The sequence below is a fragment of the Vidua macroura genome, chromosome 1 (assembly GCF_024509145.1).
Source record: "Vidua macroura isolate BioBank_ID:100142 chromosome 1, ASM2450914v1, whole genome shotgun sequence".
NCBI lineage: Eukaryota > Metazoa > Chordata > Aves > Passeriformes > Viduidae > Vidua > Vidua macroura.
In genome coordinates, this window is record NC_071571.1 from 30579763 (window position 1) to 30605251 (window position 25489).

Consider the following 25489-nt stretch of genomic DNA (forward strand, 5'->3'; position numbering starts at 1 on the left):
GTTGTTTGCTTTATTTGTAAAGGCAGCCAGCAGGTCTATTAATATTCCAAGTATTCTTCTCTTTGCAGAAAAGACTATTTTTCACTGTCTTAGTGTAAGCAGTCAGGTTGGATGTAGTTCTTATAACAAAGAGCTTTACAAGTAAGTAGTCTTTTGACTTTGATGAGAGAAGATATGAATTTTGGCTTTCTTCCAGCTGCCAAAATGGACCCTGAAAGCAGGGACTTCAGGCTTCTGTACTCTGCTAATTAAAAACCACCATGACTCTGTATTGATGCAAATTAAACTATTTTATTTTGCTCCCCCTTCTTTGCTGTCCTTGTCACCAGGAAATAGAAAAGATTTTTATCCTTTCCTCAAGAAGATAACAAAACAGAAACAAACCAATGAGGAGCTAGGATCACTTTCAGCAACAGAACACTATAGATAAGGCACTTGAAATATGCCCTGCACCAAGGCAATATTTCTGCAGGGCTTTCACTAATGACTGGCCTGAAACTCTCCTGTGTAACAAAGATTTCAACACATAAAGGTATCTCAATGAAACATTAAACATAGTTTTGGTGGAAAGTAAAGCATTATGGGTCACATGGGTGAATGAGAGATAAAATCCAAGTAAAGCATGTCTGCTAAACTAGTACAGTCATTGCTATATTAGAATGTACACACTTGAATATTACATTCATGCAGGACAAAAGCTTATCATAAATCTACTAATAAGGGCGAGACTGTAGATTTGGAAACATGAGCTGAAAAGCAACCCTGAACTTACAGAAAACTGCATTACTAGTCAAATCTGTCAAAGAAAAGTTCTATGAACAATGAAGTACACATATACCTGGGAATCTTCTGGGACTTTATGAGACAGTAAATCAGTTCGTTGTGAAATTTTCTTTCCAGCAATAGCAGAGTTGCATTAAAGCTATGTGGTTTGCTGCTCAGATTAATTATTTGCCTTTGAGGATGTGGGTTGCATTGGAAAGCAGATGAATGCCAAGCAATCAATGTAAGATTTTTAATTTTCAGTTTATGTCCTAGTCACTTGCAAAACAAAAAGGCAAAACTAAATAAGCATGTACTGAAAAACTTGATTAACAGTCTCTTCCACTGCCTTATAAGTATTTAATTTCATTAATTCTACCATAACTTTTCCATCCAAATGATTTGAACACAATAAAAACATTGTTTATTAAAGAAATGAACAGGCTACTTCAGGGCTCAGAAAATCGCTGGTGGAATGACACAGCTGCTGAATGTAACCTGGTGCAAAAACTGTAAAAACGGGTTGTGATGATCAACCAGAGATCTACAGATACTGTAAATGATGCTGCAGTGGAAATATTGTAGGAAGCTTCTGGAACAGTATGGGGCCATGATGCCAAGATTGTAGTCACATAACCTGCTGCTCCTGAGCCAATTTGGTCAATGTGGGAGTAAATGGAACTAGAGAAGATAAAAGACTCCCCAGTTCAGTGTGAAGAGTGGATGTCTGTGTAGTCAAAGCTGCCACGGCTGAAGCCAGTAAGAGTGTATATACTTAAATGAGCATGTCCAGGATCTATACTTTATACTATTTATCTTCTATTATAGTCCCTGTTTTGAAACATTTATACTCTCCAATGCAATGATTCTTTTATCCTTTTAAGTAGACCCAAGGAACAGCTTTCAAAAAAATCTTAATAAAATAGAACTGTTATTACAGAATTTGTCAACTTTTCCACAGATGTTGAGTGGCCCTTGCTAATAGGCTTTTTATATATTTCCCATGTGTTAACCTTTTTCCCCCCTTTTCTGTGTATATAATGAGTGAGTGTCTGTGCGCATGTGCACGCAAGTGTGGCACACTGAATGCAGTTACATTTTCCATTTAGATTACTCTTGCCCTTTTGGTAGTGAAGCTGGGAAATATTATATTACACACAAAGTTTTACTCCCAATAAAAGCAACTCTTTCTGTGACTGCCTTCTGTGCACGTTCTGGACCACCGTGTGTTTTAATGAATTTCCACTCTTTCTTGTAATGGAACACTGTGAGGCAATGTATAATGGTACCAGGGCTGAGCAAGTCCCTGTTTCCTCCCCAGGCCTACACAGGACTGCATTATGTTATGTCATGCTTCTGATAATGTCCTAGTCAGAAGAATGCCACATGTTACAGAAACTGCTCTGCCATCTGCTTTGGCCAGGTGCGTTCACTGAACCTCAGTTACATCACTTTACAAGCGCCTTGCTGTTTCCTTTTTCCACATATATTCCTTCCCATCTGTCCCTTAAAACATTCACACACTTTCTCCTGATTAATAGGTGGCATTCATAGAATATGTTTTCTCACTGGTTTTATTGTAACTTTCCATGGGACATGTCCTTTTTCTTTTCTTTTTTTCAATGATCCAACAAACTTCCAATCTTGCATATTCAATTCAATCCTTCTTGCCCTAGGTGACATTCAAGAAAAGATACAGTAAATAAAAAAATAATATGAAAGAGAAGGCATAAATGGCAGGAGCAGAGTAGCTGGGTGGGTTCCAGTTCAGAGGACATTCTCATTTAAGTGCCTTAGGATCCAGAACCTATCCTAATTTTTTCACACCAGTCCATCACACTTGCCCTGGAAGCTTAGCAAAGGAATGTTTTGAAAACTTCTCCAGTAGCTTGATCCAATTTGAGGAATTTGCATGCTACAAAAAGAAGACAGAAAATCTGAAGAAGAGTTTTGGAACATCTGTTAGGTGTCTTCAAATAACTAGTTTACTGTTTACTGTTACATGGAAGTAATAAAAAAAAAAGAAATATATTTTATAAGATACAAAATGTAAAGATTGTTCTTATGTTCTGAAAGAAATACCTGAAAATCCAAACTTGAGACACATCTGTTCATAATTTCCAAGGAAATAGTTTCATTCAATTAAATAATTTTTAGGCTGTCAGCCATGGTATGGGATTCAAACTTTACGTGGACTTCTGTTTTTACATTTTTCCTTTTCCTGCATAGGACATCAGTCTGAGGGAAAGCTTGCCTTTCATTTGTGTTGTCTTGCAAGGTTCTTTTATGAGTCTGAAGTCTTACGCTGCAGGTGAGTTTTGCAAATTAATGATCAGAAATCAGTCCTCAAGAATTCTACCTCACTCAGGACTGTTACCTGACATCATCTAACATTTTCTTGACTTTTTAAGATTCATTTGAAATGCTGATACTCTTCAGATATTTTATAAGGGCTTACCTCTAAAACATGTATTTAAAGGTGAGTGCAAAGCATAGTCTTTACTTTATAGCTAAGTACAAACAATTATTTTATTCTTATCACAGCATTAGCCCTGCAGGTTGACAAGGAAAGTTTTAAATCTTGTGATTTAGATCCACTAGTATTTTCTCTTGCAGGTAAGCCAGTTTAAGAGGTTTCCTCTGTTGTCCTTTCTCATATGTCCCAACCCCTTGGATTACTGCCCATTTCACCCTGCTAATTCACTGGGCTGAACTGTAAGGTGGATCAGGGAAATTACCCAGGTTTAAAAATGAAGTATAAATTGATCCATTATACATGTACATCTAAAAACATTTGCATAAGAGTAGCCAACAGTAAAACAGAGATGAAGTGAAAGACCAAGAAATAAAAAATTGAAGGTTCTTTATATGGTCTTTATATGATCTTGCCATAGAGAAGAGCTTTGTCTGTGTTTAGTAGGTAACCCCTTATAACAATTATGGACTTGGAAAGCTGTGCTGGAGCATTCAGAGCACACAGACAAAAGAGTGTCATCAATAGACTTGATAAAGAACCTAAAGATGCAACTCTGTAAGAGCAACAACAACCAAGAATCAGCCACGTAGGTGAAATTATAAAGGAACTACATGTTATTAAAACTGACCAAACAGTAACAGAACCTTCACCAAGCTCTCCTGAGATAAGAACAGAGCAAAAACTCTGTTGTTTTGGTAACTGAAACAATAAGCTCAGGTGACATGACTGAAGCCATATAGTGACTGAAACCTCTGTATGACTGTATTCTTGTGTTTCAAACAATAAACCAGCAAAAGCTTCAGTAATTACATAGAAGGGATGTCTCTAGTTCAGGAGGTGCTGGATAAAAACAAGATTATTTTCTAGTTTTAAATGTATCTGTAATGGCTTAAAATGTCTTGTGTTTTAAAATGTACTATTTTAAAATTAAATGCCCTTAAAATACTTTTTTTGTTGTTTATTATAAAAGCCCATATATTCCCACATGACATGATCTGAATGGCACATATTTATACACCAGTAAAAGGCTTACTCATCAGATCATGAGAAATACATTCTGTTGAGTTGGATTTTCTTTAAATAATGGATATTGTAAGGGAGTAGCTAATAAGTAAAGGTGAAGATACATTCTAGGACTCTGATATCCAAGATCACTCTTTCTGATAAAATGACCAGTTGAAAGACCTAAAGACCTACAGCAAAGAAAATCCTGGTGACCAGTATTAAATATTGTCTGATTTGAACACAATAATGTTCAAAACTACGTGGTATTTAAGACTGTGCTATATTGTCAACCATAACGTTCCTAGCAGCACTACTTACATTGGTTTAATAGTTGTGTGAGACTCCTCAGGAAATAGATCCAAAAGTAAGTACATTTTATTAGCAGAAACTTCAGTCAGTAAAATGGGTAACACCCTCTTTTGTAAAGGCTGCCTGCAAGGCCATCTTTAATTAGAGTATCTTGTTAACAATAAAAGTTGGAATTTGCCTTGCAAAAGGACAGAAGGTCAAATGATGGCTTGGCGAGTTGGTATATCCACATCACAAGTCATGAGCTACAACAAGATCAAAACAGAGCTGGAGGCTTTAGTTCCTGCTGAAAAAAAAATGATCCCAAATACGAAAAAAGTCATTACATTTGGGAAACAGTTCCTGGTTCCACCCCGGAGATGCTTAAATTTGGAATTTCACACTTCTTGGACTGTTGTCCAAAAATTTGATGACTGCTAAGGCTACTTAATTAAAAAATAATAAGAAAACACCATGAATTTTATGTCAGGAAATAAATTTGGAGGCCCACTGTACAGTAAGGAAATAACTTGAAGTGTTACAATCCAGAAGTTTATGAATGAAAGCTGTAAGATTACACCAGGAATAGCTAAAAATAAAACAGATACATTTCTGATTGCTATAAAAAAGCCAATACTTACTAGTGGCTACCACACCAACTTTTAGATTACCTTGCCTGTATTCAAGTGTATTTTTGAGCATTGCTTTTCCAGATTTCCTTAATGCTCTGGCATTGCAGGTTTTGATATTAAAAACTAATATAAAAAAAAATTGCTAAATCCACACGTTTTCAGATATAAGAAAAGAAGCACAGACACAGGTATGTATTTATATAAAGTATGCATATCTTCTGGACATGTATTTCTTGTACATAGATGTACATACATGTAATGAAAAAGAGTGAGACATTACCAATGAGAAAGGAGTATAACAAATACATATCCTAATACATAGAAGATAAGTACTGTTAATCTAAGCAGTAGGGCTTGGAATGGCTGTGTGAGTCTGGAATGGATTTAATGGATAACAAAATCAAGACTGACTCATTCTCAGCAGGTACAGCAAGATCCTTAAACTGTAACACATTGTCAAACACTCTCTCCATGTCACTTACACTAGAGAAAAACATTTTGCAAATATATAAACATCTCTAAAAATATACTTTGGGCTATTTTTCTACTGAAATATGTCTTAATTACTTCAAGTCATTATAAAGAATTCATATGATGTCATAAAAATTCATGTATTTATAAGGTTTTAAAATGCATTTCTTTCATTCCAGAACTGAACTATATATTGCGTGTTATGAGGAAAGAGAATTTTCCTCTCAAACCAATTTAAAGGTCTTACTTCCTACAAGACAACCCCCACCCCACCATTGCACCTCAAATATGTGTAATCCTGCAGATATTGAACTTAACTGAGCATTAATTAAGTTCAGCTTCCTAATTAGGCAAATAGTGAATTGAGTACCCTGAACAATTCTGAGTGACGGCATTAGTGTATTAATGTTTTTCACAGATTTGTCTCCATTCACAAAACGTCCAAGAGTGGAAATCTTCTGTACACTAGACTTCAACCACTACCTTGCTTCTAGTGAACAACAAAATTAGTTTAAAAACTATTTTTAGTAACTCTGCTAAATGGTGCTGTCCCACTCGTATTTTTGAGAGAAGGGAGTTGCTTATTTTGTTTGAAGAAGTCACTTGTGAGGTGCCTGAGATCAGCTGATACAAAGAAATTCTGGAGCAGGTTGCAATAATGTTGGAAATATTGTCAAAACAAGTCTGTAACCATAATTATGTGCTTGCTCTATAACGATGGATTGCTCATCTTAAGGAAGGTCATTGCAAGTGGGAACATTATAGAGATGGCCAGGTTCAACAGCCATGATCATGTAAGCATGAACCCTTCTTGTTTTATTTATGAGCTGAAAATTCATCCTAAGGTTTTCCATTGTCAAGTGTCTACCACAAATGTTACAACATGTTTGCCAACGTGGTCGTGAAGGTGAACCTCTGATGCACTATTGTTGCCAGAAGGATGCCACAAAATCTTGACCTCTGAAATAAGGATTCCACTGCTTCTGGCTCACATTCACAAATAACAATGACTCAAGCTGAGCTCAGGCTTTGATTGCAGCCTGCTATTACAAAACCGTGTGTTAGCAGTCATATTCTTAGATATTCCCGCAATCATCTGTCAATCAAAAGCCTATTATGGAAGAAGTGATGATGCAAACACAAAAAACATTCACTTAGAAAAAGCCAAATTCTAGCTTGTCTAGAAATGAAAGGCTACATTTGGTTTCCTTTGGTTTCTGAAGAGCTTCTGAATTTGAGCTGCCTTTTCTTGCACTCCTTATAAAAGAGCATTCCCATTGTTGTTTCCACTGCAGGCAACTGAGAAGTATGAGCTGTTCCAGTTTTATCTCTAAAGCTTTGTTGAATAAATGTTGGTATCACATCTGCCTGGAGACATAAGATTAAGAGCCTGTCTCATCTTGGAGGAAGTTTTGAAATGCTCCAAGAGAAGTAACGAGTGCCGTTTCCTTCTCTCTGCAGCTATGTCTCTGAGAAATCTGCTTGCTCCCTCTAAATATTTTCCCAGCATGTCAAGTACTTTAACAAGGTCAAATGCCACATCCCCTGATGTGGTCTATAGTTTATTCCTTACCCTAGTTTACCCCATGACAAATCTGATCTTCTCATAACTTTATCTACACAGGTGGATTACTAGTGCCAGTTTCAGATATTAATTGGACAAAAATTTAATTGATCAGGCTTTCTGGCTAAAACCATAAAATTAGCTCTAACTGCAGATTTTAGTCTTTCTTCAATTCTGATCAAAACTTAGCTCCTTGTTCTTTCCAGAGCTGATGTTAAAACCAATGGCAGATCTCTGTGAAGCAGGATACCTCTCTGATCCTTGTGTAAGCCCAAACTGGGTCTTCACATTAGTTCTGTACACTCCTGTCAACTTTAGCTGTGAATATAATATATACAAGGTCAAGTGTAGTCAGCACAACTTAATTTAATTTCAAATCCTAGGCCTAAATTACTCCCAAAAATTCCTGAGTATAGTGGCCACAGTGGCAGGCATTAGTGTGTTTGGGTTAGGTTTGAAGTTGTCAGTATATATTAGTTTAAAACCAGTGCTAGGTGTGAGCTGGCGGGGTTATGTACTCACTGAAAATGTACACTGAAATTACTTATACCATATGGCATACTGTCTTACATACAACATATAACAAGGTTTAGAGAACTGAAAGTATGCATAAATCTTTACAGAAATGTCTGCTGTCAGACTCCCGCCCATTGCATTCAATGTCAAAAGGATTTTTGTCTTTATGGATAGATCTGAGAACTTGGGGGAAATACTTCACTTCTCAAACTCGAAGAATGATTTAGCTCAATTTTGAATAGAAATATATTCAGAATTAATTTTATCCATTACACTTAAACTTTTAAGACCTTTTTTTAAAGCAGGGATGAGTTCTGACAAATTATATATTCCTTTCAGGGAGCAAACCACTGTAAGTTTAGCTGGGAACACAGAGTCCAGCACAGACAAAATTGCTGTTGAGTTTTGCTTTGAAGTTTTGATTACTAATATTTGCAAGAGTGTTTTTAGGTCCTTTATATCAGGAACTCTGAAACCAGAATCTGTCTTCATTAGAGCTCATTTCTTACTTGAAACTAAGGCAAAGGAGCCATAACCATGTTCTAATTGTGGTCAATAAGAAGGCACTTTGAGCCATGTAAAACAGTGGCTTGACATACAAATTCCTCTTGTGAGGAAGATGCCTATTTCCAAGGGTGATTCCTAGGAAATCCAATTTCTTGTTTCCTCCTCTTGTACTTCAGAGCAAACTTTGTGAAATGTCATTTACCTGTTTCTCTGCTTTAAATATACTTTGGATATCAATACCATAAATAAATGTGAGACATAAATAATACATCAAAATAATTTGGATTTAGGACAAAACATTTTCAAGAACTGCAATTGCACAGGCAGATAGAATTTCCTTTCACTTTATAAGGCAATGTGTTTTGTTTAGTGATACTGGTTTTTTAGCTCCTCAAAAACCATGTGGTGGCACACAAGGGTGACGTTTGTGATATTTGATGTTGTGAAATGCAACAAAAAATATTTCCCAATATTAGCTAGATCCTGTCAGTAGCTGTCTTTAAACATCCCCTTCTGGGACTGTATCTGGACTGGCACCAAATCAAGAGTGCAGACTGTACTATATAGCTAAAAATGAGCCTTCAAAATGAGCATTGAAACTCTGCATCTTGTGAACACTTGGTTCTCATAGCATTTGACCATAAAAGCTTATTTCTCAGCAAGAAAAAACAAAACAAAGCACCCTACAGTTTGGAATTTTCATGGTATTTATGAAACTGTAATAAGCTTATTTGCTTCTCATTATATACCTGATATGTTTTTACTAACATCTATTTTGCATCAATAGTTAAGAAAAATAATTTAGTGGCTTATTAGGAATGAAATGGTAATAAAGAAAAGAAAATGCAGAAATTACTTGCTGGTGGAACACCCCACTATTATTAATTGTGAACCGTGCGATCTGGCAACCTTTTGATTTACCAGCACAGTCCACTCCCTTGTAAATTCTAGCTGGCTTTCCCATACATTATTATGTGGATTCCTTGCAACCACTTCCCTTTCTGATTTTCCAGAGACAGAGTATAAAGTTTCCCCAAATGCCAATAAAACATGAAATCCTATTCCACTCTTTAGATTTGCTTGTGTAGTCATTTTCTAAAATAAGAACAACAACAAAAAAAAGGCTTTAAACATTGCTCTTTTCTATTTTTACCTTCATTCAACAGTTGCTACTCTTCATAAACATCACAGTTTTTGTTTCAACGTCTGTACATTTTGGGGGTTTTAAACTGTTGGCTCTAATACTGAAAAAAATTGTGAGTATTTCCTTGCTTCTAAAAAAAACTTCCATGAATGAATGTGTTCCAATTCATCTTGATTTTGCTTACAGATATACTGTGCCATATAATACAGATGTCTATAGGTGAATGAAGCTTGAATAAAGCATGTTAAGTAAACCACATTTAGCATGTCAATTTACAGGTAAAAATAACCCAAAAGCAGTGTACAAATATCTGGCCTAGCAGTTCTGCTTCCGATGTTCTTTACTTGTCAAATGCATAGTAATAATGCAGACACTGTTTTTGACCGAAGGAATGAAAACATGGGCTATTTTCTGATCAATTTATTTGAAAAATAATTGTGGGGGAGGAGAGAAAGGCTGAGCGTGGGTGGGTGGTTTGCAGCAGACTTCACCATCTATAATTTATTCTTTGAGAGGAAAAGCTTTTGCAGGACACTGGCATGTAAAGAACCTGAACACACTTACACAGCATTACGTCATTCCCATTAAGTTATTTCAACTTGGTGGAAGGCTACTCAGGTTAGCACTTGGGTTCATGGAGCTGGAAGAATATGAACATTCATTAATTTCTAGAAGCTGCAGAAACAATGGTCAGGTCTCATGAGGGCTGGCAGGGGGAAACCAGTGAGATGAGTTTAGTTCTAATTAATAGTTAAGAAATTAAAAACACCTCATCATCCTTTTGGGGACAGTGGTTCCATACCGGCCTAGAGCAAGATTTCTCCAGCTTTCCTGGGAGGCATTAGGGACTGAGTACTTGAGCCTGGGATTGCTCTCACTGTTGCTCTGTCCTGTGTCCTGAAGGGGGATGCAACCAAGTTATCACAGTCTCTTGGAACAGGTAGATATGTAGGTAATCAGTAATCTAAATTTAAATAAGAGAGGGGTATTCTTCAGATATTTCTGTATCTTTATACCTTGAAATAGATGTATACATGTAAGTGCTCTGCAAACCATGAAATTATTTCTTAAAGATATTCTTATCTGAAAAATGTCAGAGGCCACATTTCAGCCACATTTGAAGATTTACACAGCACAGAAGTAGTCTGCTAATGCTCTCAATACTTCCTGAACTTCTAAAGTCAGTCTAGTAGTAACTCTTGCAATTGCTACTGTCCTCATGGTAAGCAACACTAATTCCCACTTCCTTCCATTACTCTTGCTGAATATTACTCTTGCCTCAGACACTAAGCCATTGTGCATTATTTCTCTTCCTCTAAAACTACAACAACAACCAACTGGCAGCTTTTGGGGCCAGAAGTTTTCAGCTGGTGGTTCTGTGTGTTTGGTTACGTGACAGAGCACACAGAAGTTCAGCTGCTTCACTGTTTTCTCCTCAACCCTTGTTCAGAGCTGGTTTCTTATCTTGTGATTTTTGTCCCTTGATAGTTGGGAAATGCTAAAAAAGCCCCTTCTGGGAACAAACTGTCCAATTTTAAGAAAGGGTTTTGGAGACAGGTGGGATAAATGCCCATTCATATGCGTCTACTTCTTCTCTTGAATTATAAGGGAGAGCTGACAGATCATATGATTTTACAGCTTTTAGTTGCTAAAATGAGGTTCTGATGATCAATTGCAAGCTGGTCCAGCAACAAATTAAAAAGTAAAATACTGTCACATGTCATGGGGGAAAAGATTTTGGGAATGTGCCAGCAGAACAGAAATTAACATAATCCAGTATAAGGAAAACAACAATCACACTGAGGGGATTTTGTTGGTGCGCTTCCAGCTCTGTTCCTGAATTACACAGGGGACATCATAAGTACCTGTGATCATTTCCCAGGTCTCTAAAAACTAGAATATTAGTATTAAGATGGTCAGAGAAGTAATCTGATGAGTTCAGAGGGGTTTGGACAGCTTGGAAAGCTTTTTTCCAGCTAGTGCAAACACTTCAAATCTTGGCTGCAAGATATCTGTGTTCAGTGCTTTCCAGATGGGAGTACCAGAAAAAAAGGAATTGCTGCTGGCTAGACTGGCATTTTAAGCATGAATTGGGCATGGGGAAATATGGAAGATAGGCTTTTTTTTTTTTTTGGCTGGCTGGCTGCTAACTTCACACTTTGCTTTGGGCCTGGAAATAGAGAAGTCAGTGACAAGAATTTCACTGTGGCCCTTGGGGACATTACAAACCCTCTGTTCATTGGGAGCTGTGTTAAGAAGTGCCCAGTGAGTCATGGCTACACCATGTTAATGGGCAGAACCTGGTTCCAGACAACTGCCTTCTGCTTTTTTTTATTCCTTTCAGTTTAGATTAGTTTCTTCTGACCTTTTTCATCACTATGTTTGCAGAGCTGGATCACTGCCTGCCTGTCTGTGCAAAGATTTTATTAGATTCTGTAGTATAGGCCTTGGAGTTTAAATAGTCCAAGAATAAGAGAAAAAAGCTTAGAGCAGGCTGCTTCACCACAGCAGGTGCAATGAGAAGATCTCTTCACTCTTCATTTCATCATGTCTTGTTCCAAACTCACACTAAGAATGATCCTTTTTTAAACAGTGGTCCACAAAATAATGGAATCAAAAATGAGCAATTTCTGACATAAGTGATACTATTTTGGCTGCATACACTTGCATGGAAACAAAATTTCAGTGTGGCTATTCACAAATTTAATTTTGGTTATGGTTTTCTATGCTAAAAATCAATCTTAAGATTTCTGTGTAATATAGTTTAGTGGTTTAGGAGTTAGTTGTAGTGCTGAGTTGACAGCTGGACTTGATGATCTTAAAGGTCTCTTACAGCCTTGGTGATTCTATGATGCTATGAAGATTGAATAAACAAAAACCTTTAGTTTTTTTGGTTTTTTTTAATATAGTTGTAGATGACTTTATTTTAATATGCAAAGGTTTTCAATTCCTTAGAGGAAAAATTTTAGTTAAAAATTAGATAGAGTTTGCTAAAACTGTAAATACCAAGTGGATATCAGAGGCCAGGCAATCTTCTGTTACCAGGACAAGACCCTGACTTGCATGTGAGCCATTGTAGGGTACCCAGACATGACAATCAAACACTCAGGAAGCTCTTTATTGGGGTTGGTCATAAGCAACTCATCTAGACAGAGTGAATTTGGCTGATTTATGCCCAAAAAATTTCCTCTCTCCTAAAAAGGAATCCATGCTGCATGAAGTTGAAATATAGAATGTTCAGTGATTGCCTTTACACATCACCCAGGAATTCCTAAACAAGTGGCAATAGAAAGAAATCAAGTGTAACTTCCATACTATTTATATTATTTAATTTTATGAATTCTTAATCAAATTATTTAAATATGCCTTCTTTTTACATACTCCCTTAAACATCTGCAATGGATTCCTGTCAGAAACAGGGTACTGGAGCAGGCATACCTTGGGGATAGACTAACACATGAATCCCATGCCTAGTATAAGACAACAAAATACATCTGAGATATTCAAGCAGGATGACATAGAGCATCAGCCCATCTTATGCCAATAAAGAATTGTTCTGTGGCATTTGCTTCCTATGAAGTTTTAAAATCTCAAATATGTGTTTCCTTGAGCTGATTATCCTTGAAAACATCTAATTGGCAGGAATTTTTTCCTGATACTTAGCCTAACTAATTAGTGCTTATTGTATGCATGTGTTTCGTCTCTCATTCTTTTAATCTTCAGTAATTTTTAAGATTTTCTTGCAAGTGCAGTTCTGTCAAACTCAATGCATTTAGAGCTTAATATTTTCTTAGATTAAGTTTTCACATATCAAAGAAATGATGTACAAATGTAGATATTTTACTTTCAAAGGCAAGGAACCAAACTTTCAGAGAGAGGAGATGAAGGCAAATGAAGCTAAAAAAAGCAATGGTCTGAATCCTGTTGCTTTCTCTTCACTTCATTGCTGCAGCATTGCAATTTATCCAGAGTTCCCACCTTTTCTTCTGAAAAAAGCAAGACATATATAACTTATAATTTTCCCTAAAAATATGTAAATGCACATAGAAACTAGGGCATCAAATGAACATAATTTAGTTTATTTTTTCTTACAAATTTTCAGAATTGATTTAAATAAAGCTCTTCCTGAGTAACCCTGCCCAAAATCCCATCTATACTGGATGTGAAGAGAGTTAATGAGTACATTTGGAAAAAAACCCCACTCATGACTACTGACAAAAAGTCCCAGGGAAAGTTCAGTTTAACAAAGCATTAACTACAAAGATTAACTGCAAATTGAGGTTACTTATCTAAATATTAGTAAACTTTTAAAAAAGAACAAAGAGCCTTGGAAAGCAGCCTTTAAATTAGGGCCACACAACTTTGTATAACAATCTCACTGTTAATTGAAAATTAGGCAGTGTTATGGTTAGTTTAAATGACCCAGCTAGAAACTCTGGGCCTATGGCAAAGAGACCCAAGCCCAAAGACAGACAAGCTTTGCTTGATTATAGTGATTACATCATGGTCATTAGAATTTAAACCAACTAACCCAAACACAGACATCATATCTTCATTTGATAGCTGCAGTCTAGTAAATAGTGGGAAAGGATGTTATGTATGGATTAGCCCAGCTGAAATGAAAACAGACATTCTTTTTGAACCTGTCTGGCATTGAAAACGAGAACTTAAAATCAGGCTGTAAATTGGTCTTGTAAAGCCAGAGGCCTTTGATTCTTAAGGATCTGCATAGTGTTTTAGCCAGTCTTTGTTTTGCAGGAAAACCACCTCAGCACCCGAGTATGAGGCATCCTTATGTGCAATCTATCACTATGCAAGAGATTGAGTTTATCTGTGGGAAAACATGAATATTAGCAATGTCCTCCTTTGTGCTCCACTGCTAGAATTCCCTTTGAATTTGTGAGTCACTGTCAGCTGTTTGCTAAAAATAACTCTTTAGTGCTGCTTGGTTCGTAGTCATTATGGTGACGTGTTGAGATTACTAGGGACAGCATAAACACTGCATATTTAAAATGCATTTTCTGTCTGTTAATCTTTAATTTACAATTTGAAAGTGGAGGGGGGGGGGGCATTTCACTGTCTAACATGAGGCATCCTTGTCACCACCTCAAATCAGTTGTGTTTCTTGGTCTCCCCATATAAACAATGCAAAAAAACCCCAAAAATATCTGAATTATGTTTGGTCTTTCAAACAAAGAGGGAACCTTGACACTGAAAGCTTACCTCCCTTTTTCCTTTTTGAAAGTTAAAAGTTATCATATTCATAGAACATATGAAATACTTATTTGCTTTTTTGTCTCATAAACCTGTATATAATAAATTGCAAGGATTAAGGGCATTCCACACTTAAAGTATCTTTCTTCAGAAACTGCATATAAATCATAATAGTTACACTGATTTTCTAGGTGCTGGGACAAAGTAGAGAGAGAGGAAGGTCTTCAGAACATTGCCTTTTCCTATTTTCAGAGTAAGGACATTTATTATAGTGCTGTTATCATTAATACTTTGAGAAAATCACTCCTGGAACTGGGAGCATCCAGGTTGTTAAAAAATGGTTGTCTTGCAATGAATTGTGCTATTACAAAATATCTCACACCAGAGACAAACAACACAGTCAAATTTAGAACATACTCATTTAACATTTAACAGGAGATGGCATTTCTCAGAAAGTCCCGAAGATGTTTCACAGACAGACTCATCCCATAATTATAAACCAAAATCCCTTTGTCAGCTAGCCTTACTCATTTCACCAGTGTTACTTCAACTTTGCTTGAATTCTGCCATCTAGAAAGTGTATATGGCTGATTGACATATAAAAAGTGTGGGAAAGAGAACTCTGAAGTAGACATGAGAATGAAAGGAAACATGGCCATTTCACTGGCTGGACTTGACCATCAATCTCAAGACTTTGCTACTTTACAAGGAATTCAAAATCCAGAATATTTCATGCTAAGCATCTGAGTCTTTACAGATGTAGCACACAGGACTTTTGTAAATATTAAAAGGAGGAAGCTTTGTAATTTTTCCTTCCTTCCTTCCTTCCTTCCTTCCTTCCTTCCTTCCTTCCTTCCTTCCTTCCTTCCTTCCTTCCTTCCTTCCTTCCTTCCTTCCTTCCTTCCTTCCTTCCTTCCTTCCTTCCTTCCTTCCTTCCTTCCTTCCTTCCTTCCTTCCTTCCTTCCTTCCTTCCTTCCTTCCTTCCTTCCTTCCTTCCTTCCTTCCTTCCTTCCTTCCTTCCTTCCTTCCTTCCTTCCTTCCTTCCTTCCTTCCTTCCTTCCTTCCTTCCTTCCTTCCTTCCTTCCTTCCTTCCTTCCTTCCTTCCTTCCTTCCTTCCTTCCTTCCTTCCTTCCGAAATTCCTTCCTTCCTTCCGAAATTCCTTCCTTCCTTCCGAAATTCCTTCCTTCCTTCCTTCCTTCCTTCCTTCCTTCCTTCCTTCCTTCCTTCCTTCCTTCCTTCCTTCCTTCCTTCCTTCCTTCCTTCCTTCCTTCCTTCCGAAATTCCTTCCTTCCGAAATTCCTTCCTTCCGAAATTCCTTCCGAAATTCCTTCCGAAATTCCTTCCTTCCTTCCGAAATTCCTTCCTTCCTTCCGAAATTCCTTCCGAAATTCCTTCCTTCCTTCCGAAATTCCTTCCTTCCTTCCGAAATTCCTTCCGAAATTCCTTCCTTCCTTCCTTCCGAAATTCCTTCCTTCCTTCCTTCCTTCCTTCCTTCCTTCCTTCCTTCCTTCCTTCCTTCCTTCCGAAATTCCTTCCTTCCGAAATTCCTTCCGAAATTCCTTCCGAAATTCCTTCCTTCCGAAATTCCTTCCGAAATTCCTTCCGAAATTCCTTCCTTCCTTCCGAAATTCCTTCCTTCCGAAATTCCTTCCTTCCGAAATTCCTTCCTTCCTTCCTTCCGAAATTCCTTCCTTCCTTCCGAAATTCCTTCCGAAATTCCTTCCTTCCTTCCCTCCTTCCCTCCTTCCCTCCTTCCCTCCTTCCTTCCTTCCTTCCTTCCTTCCTTCCTTCCTTCCTTCCTTCCTTCCTTCCTTCCTTCCTTCCTTCCGAAATTCCTTCCGAAATTCCTTCCTTCCGAAATTCCTTCCGAAATTCCTTCCGAAATTCCTTCCTTCCTTCCGAAATTCCTTCCTTCCGAAATTCCTTCCTTCCGAAATTCCTTCCTTCCTTCCTTCCGAAATTCCTTCCTTCCTTCCGAAATTCCTTCCGAAATTCCTTCCTTCCTTCCCTCCTTCCCTCCTTCCCTCCTTCCCTCCTTCCTTCCTTCCTTCCTTCCTTCCTTCCTTCCTTCCTTCCTTCCTTCCTTCCGAAATTCCTTCCTTCCTTCCGAAATTCCTTCCTTCCTTCCTTCCTTCCGAAATTCCGTCCTTCCTTCCTTCCTTCCTTCCTTCCTTCCTTCCTTCCTTCCTTCCTTCCTTCCGAAATTCCTTCCGAAATTCCTTCCTTCCTTCCGAAATTCCTTCCTTCCGAAATTCCTTCCTTCCTTCCGAAATTCCTTCCGAAATTCCTTCTGAACTTCCTTCCTTCCTTCCATCCATCCATCACTTTATTTTTAAAACTTTAAATACCTTTACATCAGGGAACACTTATGCACAACTTGAGCCTCCTACTGATCATTCAATGTTTCCTCAAGTGCAATCAAAATTTCAAATCACAAAACAGTTAGCTAATATGGGGACACCAGAAGTAAAAAAAGACTCATGAAACAACTATGGACAAAATTGTCCCACATGGTCTTGCAAGAGAGTAAGGGAGAGTAGTACAAATTATGAATTGTATAATATCTCTATAACATTTATCCAGTGCAGCATTGCCTAGCATGTAATGCAGCAGAATGTACAGAAATATCTGCTTTATTTAGCAGTACTCTCACTGTTTAGATTCTTGGTATGTTTGTTCATCCAGCAAATAAAACATAAAACTGGTTCAAGCCAGCTCGTTTCCATATCATGCCATTTTGGGTGGTCAAATATGCTCACCTATAGCCTGCTTGAGGAGTTGCACTCTTTTTTACTCAATGGTGTAGTTTTGCTTGATTTGCTCAACTTTTGGTATTTCAGAATTCTTTTACATCTTTGAAAATCAAGAACTTATCTTTCCAGTTGCTAAAGCCTTGGAATAATTTTGTAGCTTTGATCTTTCCTAATGCTAAAATAAATGTTTCTCACCACCAGATTCTTATTCAGAGAATACTAAATTACAAAAAATTCAAATCCTAAATTACAAAAAAATTCAAATTCAAATGGTGTTTTAGGAGGTGCCAATGGAAGTTAACGACATTGAGAGGAAATTTATATAAAAACAGCAGGTTAAAAAAAAACAGGTACAGAATGCCCATTCTACTTAATTAATGGAACTGTTAAAAGCGTAAAACTGTTAAAAAATGTAAAAAAGAAAGGGCAATAATGTGCAAAAATATTAATTGCTTCATAATGCCATGCTGCAAGGGTACTATAGTAAGCATTTTGGCATTTTATTGCATATATTAGCAACACAGCCCAGAAATTGCTAGGAGGTACTGAACTTTGCACCCAGAGACTCTTCATGTAAATAAGTAATGTGTAATTACTCAAAATAGATTCCCTTTTATTGTTTTACTCTATTAATAGGGAAGGCAGACAATGGAGAGTATAGTGGTCTTTGCAGTTATCAGTTCTGCCAGGTTTTATTTTCTGTGAGAAGCTTTTTTTGTATATTTCAGGTTATATGGCAGAACCTCCTGGCAATGGAAATATTTAGATATTTAGAAACATATTTTGTTGTTCAAAAATAAGTTGAAATTTCTGGGATTCAGTGGTAAAGAAAGTTTCAGTCCAAGAATATTCTGTAATAAGTGTGACACTGAGACACCAATTAGAGTGAAGATTTGCAGGGAAGAAGAAGCTGCAGATTTGCAGGGCAAAATATTAACTATGAAATCTTTGACACCAACACTGCAAGATGTAGGATTTTACCTCACATTCATCATAACTTTAAAATATCATCACCAGCCCTGTGTGAAACTCAACATTCCTGTGTCACACAGGGTTCATTTTGCTGTGTGAAGGTTTGCACCTTCTCATTTCTCTCCTCGGGTTTCAGACCTGAAAGGTCTCAAGCTCTCCAGTCACAGCATGGAATGGATCATGCTTCCTGCTGCCCCATCTGAAGAATTGCCCCCTTCAATGAGAGAGTAAGAATAAACAATGAATAACAGTGCATTTCTGTCACACACTCAGAAATCTGGGGTGATTGGTGGGCACCTTCATGAATACCAGCACGAAACTGAGTATCTGGTGATAAGCAGGATCATGAATCCATGAATAATGTTGAACTGAATTGGAGTAATTTATTTGTGCATGTATTTCCAAATCTGATTTTAAGTAATTTGATAAGATGTAGCAAATAAGCATTTATGTGTTTGCTTATGGAACAGGTTCTATAACGTAACCTATTAAGGAAACCCAGATGGCATAAAACGCAGTGCATTACTCTTTTATCATTTACCTAAGAGATTTTTAATGTACTATAATTCCACCTTTCATCAAAAGGCTCATGGCTACATTTCTACTCAACCTGGGGACTGTTGATGACTTTTTTGTAATGTTGACTGTAGATCTTGCAGAGGCAAGTGTCCTCTCTGGTGTAGAGCTTCAGCCCAGGGCAGTGTGTTGAGGAACCAAGTGAAACAGATGTGAAAAAGCAGAGATTATGCACCATTCCCAGTTCCCAATGATTCTTGTGGCCCTAGATTTTAATACTATTCATCACTATTCCTGTATATGACAGATGCACTATTCCTATTCCACGACAGAAATCTGGGCCAGCCATCTTCCAGGAGGATCTTTCTCCTTCCTATTAAATACCTTGTATATAAGGCAAAGAAAATGTACTGGGGCTAAGTACAGTATTGTCATTCTCCCACAGAGTTTGAATGTAACAATTATGCCCTTGCAGTTACGTCTCTGGTTTTCTACACTGATGATGAGAGGATTTCTTTTTGAATTTTGCAAAGAAGGTGTGTCAGAGCAATTGCCAAAAATTGCATCAGTGAAAGAATAACTCAAATCATACCTTACCACCTGTTTCATCTGATTCTGACTTCCATACACCCTAAAAATGTGTAATAAATCTGACTAATACTTTAAATGGGTGCTGGTATGAACATCTTGGGTGATACTACAAGTGATATATATCCTTGGGTGATATACATCCTTGCCAAAGGTGATGTACCAGCTGATGTAGCTCCATACTCCCAAGGTATGGAGTAGGCACCACTTAAAAAATGATCTTTCTTTTCTGTGAAACTGCTCTTTGTTTGGCTGATTTGGCTGGGGTCTCTATTCCAAACTTGCTTTGTCTTTTATCCCTTAAATATCAGTTGGAATTGTGAGTAGAGGAAAAAATAATTTTTCCTCCAACATCTATGTATTCTTTCCCTAGATATACTTTCCAAAAGCAGAGGGCTACAGCCAGAGTTGAAGGCTGACATTTTTCTTTTAAAATCAAACTGTCTGTTACTCACAAAGGCCCCACAGTCTATTTGTTAGAGTAATATGGCTATATTCTGGCATAGATATCTCAGAATAAATGACTTGAAGGAGTCCTGCCAAGGAAAAAGGAAAACTGTGTTGAAACCAAAAAGATAACTTCATTGTCAGTGTGCCTTAAAAGAGAGAGTTTGTGGCAATAATTTCTGTGAGAGACAGTTCAGGAAATTTGTACTGGTGAAGACTAAAGTTTTTAATTTTTGCATTCTTCAGTGCATCCTTGAGTGTAGAAATAAGAAACATCAGACAAATAAAAGAAAATGTTTCCAGGAAGACAATTAGGGGAGGGGGAAAGAATTCATTTCTAATATAACTGTTATATGGCTTTTATAGCCATATAACACCTGAGAGAAAATGCGTTCAGCAAAACTGTATTTCATGGTATCTATATTAATTAAAAATATTATATTAATGGTAGAAGCTACTTTTTAAAAATGGTACTATTTTATGAAAGCTGCTAAGTAAACATCACTGTCTTAAATTCTGACTTTATGCTTCCAATCTCACTGACTTATTTTGTTTGAGACCCACTATGCCATTTGGATATATGGGAAAAAATTTTAAAAATCCCAAAACCCTAAGCTTTTGAAAAGAGGACCTTTTACACCTTTTGAAAAATATCTCATGGCCATTTTGAGCAGTGGTGATCTGTAAAGAAAACAGATTAGAAAGTTTGATAATAGAGGAAGGAAATATTATTATCACAGCTTGAAATCTGTTAACAGGGCCTTCCAAATGGGGAAAACATTAAAGTCAAATAGAAACTCAATTATGGAAGATTTTCAACTTGTCAAGAATAATTGCATTAATGTCAGCAATGCTGAAGGTCTAAAACAAGGAAACTATTGTACAGTATCTCTAGAAAGAAAGATTAAAGGAATGCATAGTGTAGTTTCAGCAAAAGGTCCAAAATGCTCACATTTATTTTGGTTTTGTTCTGAGGCCAAAGACCACAGTACTGAATAAAACTAAAACAAAAAGCTATAAATTTCTGACAGATGTTACATCACATGAAGACTGTAGAATAGTCAATAAGAGGAATCATTTCTCTGATTTGCTGTGAACAAAAACTTGTAGTAAATACATGAACAGGACAGAGAGCAATCAGTTTGGATGAGCTGGACCTTTGAGTCATGAACTTGTGCTTGAATGTTTAGCTAATATTGCAGGAGGGAGTGTTCTGTATTTGCAACTAAAGCTTCTGCAAGGTAAATGTTATTAAAAAAACCTATTGAATTACTATTGAAAACTTATATCCACTACTGATTTAAATGGGATTTTTAACATTTTTTTTACAAAAAAGTCTCTGTTTCCTTGCTCCCCAATAACCTAGCCAGGGCTGAGATCATATTTATAGTACTACCGTCTTCATAAGCAGTTCCTGTGTTCATTCTGAGCAGGAACTGCAAAGACACAACAGGGCAAACTAGAAAAAAAAGAGTAACACTATCAGAAGTGTTCTTTCTTTTTCTTTATCTCTGTGTTGTATTTTAGAAATTCATATATAAAGTCCTGTAATGCACAGAATGATTTATTTACTGATTCTTTATCTTCTTCTTCTTCTTCTTCTTCTTCTTCTTCTTCTTCTTCTTCTTCTTCTTCTTCTTCTTCTTCTTCTTCTTCTTCTTCTTCTTCTTCAGGTATAATTCAAATAATCTATTGTGGCTTGGACCTCTACCTATTCAGTGTCTAAATTCTGCTGAAATGAATGGATATTAGAACTGTATAAACAAGGATCTGATGAGTTTTCAGTAGTACTTAAGCGGGTTAGTCCTTTTTTCAAAAATCTCACTACAGTCCATTATTTGATTTTAAGCCTCCTGATCTCTTTCAGACTATAAAGGGAGCTTATAAGAAGAGAGAGAATGACTTTTTACACAGACAGCAAGTCACAGGACAAGTGGGAGTGGTTTTACACTGAGAGAGTTTTACATTATATGCTAGGAAGAAATTCTTTACTCAGTGGATAGTGAGGAACTTCAAAAGGTTGCTCAGAGAAGTTTTGGATGCCCCATCAGTGGCAGTGTTCCAGGCCAGGTTGGATGGGACTCTGAGCAATCTGATCTAGTGAAGAGTGTCCCTCCCCACAGTGGGAGAGTTGGAACTAGATGATCTGTAAGGTCCCTTCCAACCGAAACAATTTTATGATTTTATGTCTGTGATCTTATCCTAAATATATAAATTAATTTTCAAAGGGCATTAGATATTATGAAATTAATTGCTTTGAGAGACTGATGTTTTCTTTACTTAATTAATCTGTTGAAATATCTCACCTCAGTTTTGTTTCTGGTTTTGCAAAATCAGGAGCTGATTATGTCATATGGCTGGAATGGCTTCTCATGAAAGCCTGATCCATGGAAGTGCCACAAATGTTAATTTTTCTTTAATCTTCTCAAGCTATTGAAGTTGCACAACATTAACATTCATAGCTCATACCACTATTTTAATAGCCAAAGTGACACCCACACTGTAAGAGCCAGTATTCTGCTAACAGCCAGGGTCAGTAACACTTTTACAGGGCCAGATAAAATACTTTCCCAATCAGTATATTTCCTAAAATCATTTCAGGGACCAATGATGAGAAAGAAATGTTTGACCTCTGGTATTGTTTGTTGAAGAGTTATAACAAGGAGAGGTCCTCTCCTTGCATCCCTTCACCTTTGGAAATCTGTTCTTATTTGGTTGCACCAGATCTGCTTCCAAATTCTGTGCTTTGTTACAAGAGCACAGGAATTTTAATAAACAAAGTAAATGTACACAGAAGAAACACTCTGAGTTTGTGCTAGCTATTTATTTTATTCACATCACAAAGAGATTTGCAGATCACCTTTTCAAAGCTGCATGCAGCTGTATTTCTACACCAGGGGTGTAGAAACCAGTCTAAGTGCTGAGCTAGGAGTTATGAAACCCTGGCTTAGCTTGTACCATAATTCTTGGGGCTCTCCTACTTCAATAACAGTTGCTATGGTAGTTTTGCATCAGCAGCAGCACATGACCCTGATAACACGATCCACTTTGCATTTGAAGTGCAAGGATTGTTCTTCAGCCAGGGCACCAGGGAAGAGTGTGTCATGGCTCCCTCCACCTCATGTGCATGAATTTTTTTTCCTTATAAAGTAGGGCATGGGAGAAAGGAGAATGGACTGTGCCTCATTTTTCTCTGGCATGAAAACACAGTGCAATGAGGAGGTGCATCAAGATGAAGGAGGTTAAGAGTAATCACAGTTCCAGGAACTCGGTGCCTCTGGGACAAATAAACTTATTATTCCACTCATTTCACACTCAAGCATTACTTTAATGATGTGGATCCACTGAGTATTGGGCTCTGAAGCCTCAGATAGTTTTTACTTGCAATGATGTCTAGCCAGTAGGGAGAGAGTAAGGGGCGTTCCTCAGGAGACATCCAGGCCACAGAATTTGAAAATAAGCTTAGAAAATATATTCCATTCCCTCTTTCCCACCCTGACTAGTTATACTGTTTCACATATTTGCAGTTTAGGGGAACAATGTGGAGATTTGTGAGCACAGGTTTATCCCACCCCATGGAAGATAGTTACCTGAGGCAGCTTCAAGCAGGGAAATTCCTTGCCTCAGGATGCGCTTCCAGGTAGTAGTCAAGGAAACTGAGACCAAAATCACTTTTTGAGGGTAATTGTTTTTCATCAGTAACTGAGCAGAGCAACCCAGAGAAGTGTCTAACGTTGTGTGGGAGGAATTCATCCCACACTTTCTCCTGCATACTCTCAGTGAGGTCTCAATGAGAGAAAGACCTCACTTGCTTGTTAAGTTTGCATACATCAGATGGAAACCTGCATGGGCAGAGGAGTGTTTGTGGAAATGGGATTTTACCTCTTGGTGGGTAATGACACATTTGAAGCTTTTACCTCACACAAGTCAGATGAGACTGTTCTGACCCAAAGAATCCTACTTTTGTAGGGAGCATACACTTTTGTCCTGTGAATGTTTAGTCTTTCGTTTCTTGTCATCCAGCTGTCAGAAATCTCAGATGTGCAAGGGAAGCCTAAGCAATTGTGAAGTTCATAAAGATCTTCAGACTGAATCTGAAACCTCAAACCCTTTAGGGAAGACTTTGGCCACTTATTTGTTGCTTCAGTCTTGTTACAGATACTTAGCTCTTCTGCTCACTGGGATTTGCATTGCTGACCATTATTATTTGGACAGATCATAGACAATATAATCAGTGAGGTTTTAATCTGTTATTAGTACATGATTGTAATATAGTAACATGACTTTGAGATATAATTTTGTCCTATTTCAAAATGTTCTAGTGAGTGAGTTACTTAAAAAACTGTGTAAGACATTTTTCTCTCTTCCCTTAGTCTAAGAGACACATTCTAACACATTACCAGAGAGCAATTTAAGAAGGACTCATTCAAAATGTTGATAATAGATTAAATAGTTTCAAGCAGAACAGCATAAAGAATCTCCTCCTGCTGACTAAAATGTATAGCTGTGGCTTACATAGTAGCTTAGCAGTTCACATATGGCTTATGTCAATGGCAGAAACCATGTTATTTTCTAAATCACATTGATTTGTTATGTGGTACTGAAAGATCTAAACCAGAATCATTGGCTATAAATTACAGAATCTAGTCTTCTACATTCTTATCTGTGTTTCAGATCCGTCAAAATGAGCCCAAGAGTCAAGTCTTCTATGTACACAATGCTACTAGTCAAAGAGTAAGAGCTAAGACCATTCAATTTCCTCCTTTTTTGGAGCCAAGCCAGACTGACATTTTCCTTTCTGTTATTTTTGGCAAAGAGGAAAGAGAGGGAAAACTTTACTGCTCTGTTACTGATGGTTTTTTTATTTTGTTTTTATTAAAAATGTTGAAACATGGGCTCTATGTCAAAATTATTTTATTATTGAAAGCTGGGTGGGGTGAATGAACTGGCAACAGTTCAGAAAGCCATTAATGGTACTGATAACAGGGAATCCTATCCAGCCTCCACAGCACTGCAATACTTAAATGCAATAAATTTTACTGAAATCGGGTGAGTGATGTGCACAGTTAATGAATCGGTAAAGATTCAAAGGTTAATCTGCCGGGAGGTAACAAGCTTTGCCCATCTGATGCTGTAACCAAAATATGATATTTGTTAGTTACATGATGATATTTTTTGGGCATACAACAGAAAAAAATGAGTTTTTATTGGCTGCAGCTTTGTTAGGTCTCCAAAATGCCGAAAAAGAAACAACTCTAATGGTGATTCTTGAATCACAGACAAAACTTAAATATATTAGAGGTGAAATGTGACTCCCTGAATAAAATATATTGTCAAACATCAAAGGAATTGCCCAAGAAGCAGAGTGTTCCCTGAAGCAGAGTTGCACGTGTGCCCAGGAGCTCCCCTGCCTCAACCCTCATCCCTTTTCCAGTCAGCACACCCCCTCCCCTGAAAGACCTGAGAGACATGATGGCCGTGTGGAATTTGGGAGGGGTGGGGGAAAGTGTGCGGTCAAACCTCTTAAGAACTTCTCTAACAATAAGGCAGCTTTCTAGAAATAAAGGAACAAGGTCCAAGCAGACTCAAAATTTAAGTAAAAACAGGAATGGAAAGGAAGAAAAAGATAATTC